Source organism: Rhinolophus ferrumequinum, chromosome 26 (genome assembly GCF_004115265.2).
Source record: "Rhinolophus ferrumequinum isolate MPI-CBG mRhiFer1 chromosome 26, mRhiFer1_v1.p, whole genome shotgun sequence".
NCBI lineage: Eukaryota > Metazoa > Chordata > Mammalia > Chiroptera > Rhinolophidae > Rhinolophus > Rhinolophus ferrumequinum.
In genome coordinates this window covers 23,904,288-23,911,414 of record NC_046309.1, presented here as the reverse complement: position 1 = coordinate 23,911,414, position 7,127 = coordinate 23,904,288, and the positions used below count along the sequence as shown (strand labels likewise).

General features: G+C 36.6%; 1 pseudogene; it reads right to left on the bottom strand.

Moving 5' to 3' along the window:
• Window positions 1-672: 672 nt before the first annotated feature.
• Window positions 673-4,886, bottom strand: LOC117018080 (histone-lysine N-methyltransferase SETMAR-like; annotated as a pseudogene).
• Window positions 4,887-7,127: the final 2,241 nt, after the last annotated feature.

Genomic DNA, 7,127 nt, shown 5'->3' with positions numbered 1-7,127 from the left:
AACTTTAGAACTCAAAGCAGTTATTTTTTTTAAAGCTTTGGGCTTATTTCTGTGATAAATATATAAGCAGATGTGTGATTTTAAATGTTTCAAAAGTAATACATGACTAAAATAATTGTCATAAACAATAGACTAATTACTCTATGTGGTGCCTAAGTGTGGAGCCTCAGAGAAGATGTCACTAAAGGTAACAGACCATTTGGGGCATAAACCACTCTCTTGTGTGATTTTCTTTTTTCTGGTCTGTGAATAAACCCTTATTAAAGTGTTAGGGAACAATGCATTGACTTTCAAAGAAAGGGTGAGCATAGGAATTGGGCAGAAATTAGTAGTTAATCCAAGGAACCACAGTGATTGTATTTAGAGCAGAATATATGCCAATTTTTATTTTTAGCAGGGGCATAATTTTCTTTGTTGTTGGATTATCAAAAAGATCCTAATGATTATTTCTTTTATAATACTGTATCATCATAGAGATATGAGATGTAGTTTTACTACATTGCACTAATGATGCTTTAAAAATAACATTTTTTGTTGTGTCTTCATATGAAATATGAATAAATTATATATAATTATAATATATATAAATATATTATTGATTAGGTTTGTGCAAAAGTAATTGGACCATGAATTTTAAATTATTATAACTAGCCTAATAAACTAGCCTCTTTATTAATCAAAATAGGAATCATTACAATCAACACATTTTTGCCAATGAGAAATAAGTTTGTTTATTCCTACAGCGTAACAATTCATGCTCGGGATTCAACAAACTCTTGGAAAGCATTTTCTGCATCCTGCTGGTTGTGGAAACGTTTTCCCTGCAAAAAGTCGTTGAGATGCTTGAAGAAGTGGTAGTCGGTCGGCGAGAGGTTAGGTGAATACGGCAGGTGAGGCAAAATTTCATAGCCCAATTCGTTCAACTTTTAAAGCATTGGTTGTGCGACATGCACTCAGGTGTTGTCGTGGAGAAGAATTGGGCCTTTTCTGTTGACCACTGCCGGCTGCAGGCGTTGCAGTGTTTGGTGCATCTCATCGATCTGCTGAGCATACTTCTCAGATGTAATGATTTCGCCAGGATTCAGAAAGCTGTAGTGGATCAGACCGGCAGCAGACCACCAAACACTGACCATGACCTGGTTTTCGTGCAAGTTTGGCTTTGGGAAGTGCTTCGGAGCTTCTCTATCCAGCCACTGAGCTGGTCATCGCTGATTGTCGTACACAATTCACTTTTCGTCACACGTCACAATCTAATCGAGAAATGGTTCGTTGTTGTTGCATAGAATAAGAGAAGACGACACTTCAAAACGACGATTTTTTTTTTTGATTTGCGATCAACTCATGAGACACCCACTATGGAGCTTTTTCACCTTTCCAATTTGTTTCAAATGCCAAATGACCATAGAATGGTCGACCTCGAGTTATTCAGCAACTTCTCAAGTATAAGAGGATCAGCTTCAATGATTGCTCTCAATTGGTCATTGTAGACTTCCGATGCCCGGCCACTACGCTCCTTACCTTCAAGACTCTTGTCTCCTTTACAAAACTTCTTGAACCACCACTGCGCTGTACATTCATTAGCAGTTCCTAGACCAAATGCATCATTGATGTTGCCAGTTGTCTCCGCTGCTTTACAACCCATTTTGAACTCGAATAAGAAAATTGTTTGAATTTGCTTTTGGTCTACATCATTTCCATAGTCTAAAAGAAATGTAAAATAAATGGCAAGTAATAAGTCATTAGCAAAAAACCATAAAGCGAGAAATGTGCATTAAAATGATATGTAACATAACCACATTTATTAAGAATGTATTTCAATATCAAACGGCAAATTTCAACAATGCAAAAACTGCAATTACTTTTACATAATATATATGGGGAACAGGTAACTAGAGGCCACATAGCTGCATTAGAATTTGTGTTAATTAAATGTTATTATATGAAAATGATATCCACAAATGGTGCATGCAGATTTAATCAGATGCAAACATTGGTAACTTAATTGAAACTCCTATGGGTTGAGTCAGAGAAATTTGCTGTTTGAATTTAGGAATTGCATCCTAGTGAGAAAAAGCATCCAAGTCCTTAAGCACCTCAGTATTATTGGTCAAGCAAAGTGTTAGAATGGAAATACTACCTGGAGCATCTGAGTTTCACTTGATTGATTCAACTTTAGTTCCTATTTTCCAGCATACAAAGTTGATCAGAGAAAAGTGAAGAAGAAATACATTAGGAGCCAGGTGATTAGTATTACTGGTATAATTATGTCACCGATTAGCTCTTTGACAAGGAAAAAGACCCCAAACCTCTCTTATTTGGAATTTTTAAAAATCTCAACATGAAGAGAATTATGTGTGTCCTTGCTTCTCACAGGACTATTGTCAGAAATCTGTAAGACATACCTTTGAGATCATTGAGGTCTATAAAGAACTATACCAACACTGGCCAATATTATTGGTAATGAAAATACAGGGCACTATAATGTGGTTTATGGTACTCTGTAGCAATCAGAAATCAATATTAACTGATGTCTCTAATAAATAACATTAAAATGTATGTAAGTATCAAAAAAGTCATGATTGTCATCTCAAACCCTGAATATTAATTCACTGTTGTAGTAATGTTAACTCTATTTTACTATATTTAGATTTTAAAATACTAAATATATTACTGTCTGGTACTATCAGAGCATGGGAATCCATTAATTCATTTAGCAAATATTATTGCTCTCTTCTTATGTATGAAGCATTGATAAAGCAATATTCAAGAATCAGGTAAAGAACCTGATGTTGATAAATCAATATACAAGAATCACGTAAATAACCAGTTGTTCTAAAATATACATTTACTGTACAATTCATGAAGGGACCAAAATTTTAAAAACTAGTATATGAAGTAAAAAGTACATAATTCATAAAAAGAATAGGGAAGAATCAATTTTTAGAGTTCAAATGATAAAAGAATACTTCTTGTTGGGTGTATGGTTTAGTTTCCTAGAGCTGCCATAACAAAATACCATTAGACTTAGTGGGTGAAACAGAAATTTATTTGTCACAGTTCTGGAGACTCGATTTCCAACAACTATCAAGGTGACAGCAAAGTTTGGTTTCTTCTGAGACCCTTTCTTTGGCTTATAGATGCCACCTTTTCAGTGTGTTCATATGGTCTTTCGTCTGTACACAAACATTCTTGGTGTCTCATTGTATATCCATTTTTTTTTCTTCTAACAAGGACACCAGTCAGAGAGGATTAAGGTACGCCAATGTAATTTCATTTAACCTTAATTAAATCTTTAAACCACCTCTTTAAACCCCATCTACAAACACTGTCACATTCTGAGGTACTGGGGATTATGACGTCAACATATGCATTTTAAAGGGAGCACAGTGCTCCTGTAATGATCTATGAAGGGAATCACAAGACTGAGATTTGTAAGGAAAATAAAATTTATTAGTAGTAAAACCACATATGTACAAACTCTGGGAGTTACTCCTTAAATTGAAGTTATTTATTTTAGTGTAATTACTAAAGTTTTGTTTCAACTGACCATGTAATTATTTATTTACTGTTTTTATTGCATTTTGTTCCTTAATGCTCTCATTTCTTACCTTAATTGGATCACTTTATATTTTTTATCACAATCTTATTCCTCTCATGGCTTGTTAATGATTCTTTGTATTCCTTAACTTGTTATTCTAAAGAATAATACATTTATTCCTCCTTGACATTGTAGCCACCTACTATGAATTACTTTTACCCCTTTCCAGTATGCTAGGATCTTTAGTCCCTTCTCTTATTCTTTCTCCATTTGTGCCATTCTTGCCATGCATTTTAGGTCTACGTATAATTTAAGTGCTAAAATACATTATCATTTTATTTTTAAGTCTATATTAATTCATATTGATCCACATTTTGCCCTTTCTTCCTTCTTTGATTCCTATTCTTATGTCTGGAATGACTTTCTTTGGTTTGAAGAACTCTCATTCACATACATTTTACTTCAGAAAAAATTATGGTAAAGAATATCATGTTGATTATGTAGAAATACTTTTATTTCTCTTAAGTTTAAAATATAACTTTGAAAGTATATACTTTAACACTATTAGTTGTTTACTTTCAACATTTGAGATGCCGTGCCATTTATCTGTGGCTTTTCTCTTTTTAAGTCAGCTTTGAGTATTTTCGTTGGTACATTAAGGTAATACATTTTTTTATTCTCAGTCTGCTTTTAATTTTTTTGTCTTAGATTATCAGCAGTTACGCAGATGTGTGTACTTACCCAGCTCGACTGAGAGCCAACTATACTGCTGGATCTATGGATTGGATCTTGTGTGTCAATTCTGGAAAAATTTGGGATATTATTTCTTTAACAATAGTTCATGTTGTCTTTTCTCTCTAATCCATTTCCAGGAACATAGTCATCAAATCTCATAAGCCTCTTATATTCATTTCTATATTTCCCTTCCTCCATGTTTATAGAATCGTCCTTTGAGTCAATATATCAATGTATGTTACACCAAGGGATGAATCATCATTTGTCTCAGCTACTCATGACATTCCCATTCCCTTTTCCAGATTTTATCTCTGAGTGTCCTTGTTGTACCAATGTACAGGATTCTAAGTTATGCCCACCAAGATACAAATGCTACAAGGATTTTGAGAATATTTTGCTTCATGGATAGAGAGATCAAGTCTGTTATGGCAAAAAAAAAAAAGTTTTTCCCCAATTCCTTTCTTCCACTAGGAATATTGGTGAAGGATGGGATACCTGGATTTAATGCAGCCAATTTGTGAGTTTGAGGCGAAACTGTGAAAAGCAACATGTTAAAGATGGTGAGGTAGTAAAATCTGAAGATGCTGGAGCCCTGAAGATTTTGTTTAGCCATGCACCAAACCTGGAAATATCTTCCTCTAGTCTTCCTGTCACTTGTATAATTAAATGATTTTATTGTTCAGCTATCATTAGTTAGGTGTTTATGACTTAAAACCAACAGATGCAAATGTGGAGCAGATATCTAGACAGCATGGAAGGGTATAGGAGGGACTGAATGTTCTAGGCAAAATAGTCTGTTTATGCCAAGATACAATGTCATAAGGAGAGATTATACTAAGGAACCCACTTACAATCCAGTATTGATGCTGAAAGTAATGCTAACTAGCTTATGGGTAATTCATAACTAGATTTTCATTATAAAAAAAATCACACTGATGAATGTGTATTGGAGGAGGAAAAGTGAATCTAGTTGGAAGTGAAGACACTAGTGAGGACATTATGGCATTATTAAAAGTATTGAATGTGGGTGAGCATAGTTAAATGGAGAGGAGATATTTATAACATAAATATTTGTTTTGTATGTGAACAGAATTTGATTATTTATAAGATGTTAATTGTATTGATGATTGAGTGATATCAGAAAAGGAACAGTGAAATATGTCTCCTAGATTTGTGACTTAGGTAATTATGTGAATAATAGTAAAACTGATTAAAAAGGTATACAGAAATGAGAATAAACTTGCTGGGTTTTTTTTTTGTCTGTTTGTTTGTTTTACAAGTACCAGTGTCAAGTATTACAAAGAGTTGTAGAACACTGGGTAATTATTTGGGTGCTAATCTTAGTTGTTGCCAATAGAGTGCCTGTCCATGGATAACTATATAACTTCTTTGAGTCCTAGTTTACTCATTTGTAAAATAAAGTAGCAGATAAAAATCTAGTTTTCTTCCCAACTTTAAATTTACTTTTACATATAAATATCCTATCGAAATAGCATACATTAAAATAATATAATTATATAGAGAAATATATTTAACACAATAGTATGACTGAAGTGCATAATTAATCAATAACAGGATTTTTTTCAGTCAAGATAGCAGAGTAGGTAAATGCTGTGCTTACCTCCTCTCAGGACCATATCAATTACAACTAAACTATAGAATAACAATTATTGAGAATCACCTGAAATTTAGGTGAACCAAAGCCCTACAACTATGGACATACAGAAGAAGCCACTGCAAGACTGGTTGGAGGGAAGAGACCCGGAATGGGCTGGTCGCACATCAGCCTCTGACCATTAAAAATCTCAGCTGCAGAGATCCCCCTGAGGAGCAAGGGGGTCATAGGCCCTCCCCAGCCCAGGGTTTCAGTGCTGGGTAGAGAAGTCCCCATAGTTTCTGGCTGTGAAAACCAGCAGAGATGGTGGCTGAATGACACAGAGGGCACCTGCACTCCCAGGCTCCCCTACTAAAGGGACTGCCCAAGGAATTACTCACTGGGCAGGAGCTCCAAAGGCACCAGGGACACACAAGGAAGAACTGAGTTGTCTGGCTGCAGGATGAGGGCTGGAGGGGTGGCTTTCTCCTGGAAGGAGGAGCAGGAAGAAACCAGTCTTCCTTTGTTGAGGCCTTCCCCTCCCAGCATGCAGACACACACAAATGCCATATCTGAGGCTCCATCAGATTGGCTATCACCTTACTTTTGTCCCACCCTAGTGATTCCCTGAGACCACACCCCACCCAACTTTTGGGCACACCCAAGGCACTTCCAGTGACTTTTCTGTATAAATGGCCTGCTTTGGCTCATGCTGTGTATATTCCTAAAATCTCTCAAAGGTTCACAGAACCCAAACAAGCAGCATCTGGCTTTGGCACGTCCTGTACCTCTGGCTGAGGAGCCCTAAGCATGGCACTAGCAACAGCCTGCCTTGGTTCACAGCTTGGCCTCTCAAGGAAATTCCAAGTACAGCACAGGTGGCAGCCATCTCTGGATTGCTGTGTGGCTCATGCCAGGTGACCTCAAGCAGAGCACAGACTGCAACTGAACTTAGCCTGTGGTGAAGCCCCTCCCAAGATGCCCAGGGGCTAGCAAGCCCAGTGGCCAGCTTCAGACTGGGCCAGACCAACACCTAGCCACCTCCCAGGATGACATACCCAAAAAGCAGACTGGGCATGACCAGAGCCCATTAAAGCGAGACTTCTCTGTAGAGTCAGCTCTATATAATGGCTCCTCACTTTTAGTCACAGCCAGTCCTCACAACCAATCAGGCTGAGGGTCAATCTCTCTCACTGACATGCAAACAACAATCAAGTCTCAACTACCACAGAAGGGCACATACAACCCACACAAGGGACA